Source organism: Mus pahari, unplaced genomic scaffold (assembly GCF_900095145.1).
Source record: "Mus pahari unplaced genomic scaffold, PAHARI_EIJ_v1.1 scaffold_16014_1, whole genome shotgun sequence".
Taxonomy (NCBI): domain Eukaryota; kingdom Metazoa; phylum Chordata; class Mammalia; order Rodentia; family Muridae; genus Mus; species Mus pahari.
In genome coordinates, this window is record NW_018393411.1 from 1 (window position 1) to 995 (window position 995).

At 46.7% G+C, this 995-nt stretch overlaps 1 pseudogene; it reads right to left on the reverse strand.

Annotated features, from left to right (window-relative positions):
- Positions 1–41: 41 nt before the first annotated feature.
- LOC110315521 overlaps positions 42–995 on the reverse strand; it is a 1,831-nt pseudogene continuing 877 nt past the window's right edge.

Sequence of the window (995 nt, forward strand, 5' to 3'; positions counted from 1 at the left end):
TCCTCCCACCCCCACCTGCTCACTCCTGCCACATTTCCTACCATCATTGTTTGTGTCCATCTGCCTGAAGATCTTGTCTGTTCGCTTCTCGGCCCTGGACTCATCCTCGGGCATCTTCATCACAGAGGACACCATCTTGTAGATGGCCTGCAAAGGGGCATCTGTGAGTGTGCTTGGGAGGCTAGAGAATGGGTGATGGTCCTCACTCAGCCAACCAAGCATGGAAAGGGCAGAGTCAGGACCCTTCTCTCATCAAAACAGGTCTCACAGACAAGGTGCTGGGCAAAGGGAGCCAGGAAAGGTTAAATGATGTTCAAGAGCACAGGATACGGCTGAGGTGGGGGAAGAATGGAGGGCTCCTGGGCTGGGAGTGTTGCGGTGGTGGGGAGAGCAGAGCTCTGTCTGAAAGGAGGATCTTTGGTGGGGAGCTGGGAAAGCCCAGAGGGAAGGTCAAAGTGGAAATACAGTGAGCCCTGCCCACCTACGGGTCCTGCATCTTCAGATTCAAATAGTATAGGTGGGAAATCTTTAGAAAAAGAAAATGGAGGTACACAGACATTTTCTTATTATTTCCCAAATGATACAAAGTATTATTAACATCTATAGCCATTGTATTAGGCACTGTCTATATAAGTATTTTACTCATTGTATGTATATGTATGTATGCATGTATGTATTTATNTATGTATGTATGTATGTATGTATGTATGGGAGATGATCTCATGTGGAGTTCAGAGGAAAACTTGTGGAAGCTGGTTCTTCTTTTTTCCTACCATGTGGGTCTTAGGGATTCGAACCCAGGCTGCCAGGCTGGTAGCAAGCACCTTTACGCACAGAGTCATCTCACTGGCCCAAATACAGAGATAGTTTAAAGCATGGAGCAGGAAGGATGCAGGGTACACATAAGCATCACTCCTGTGAAGAACTGACTGCTGACTCATTCTTTACTGCATCGTTGTGATTTCTATAGGATCCCCTGTAGACAGCTAATGTAT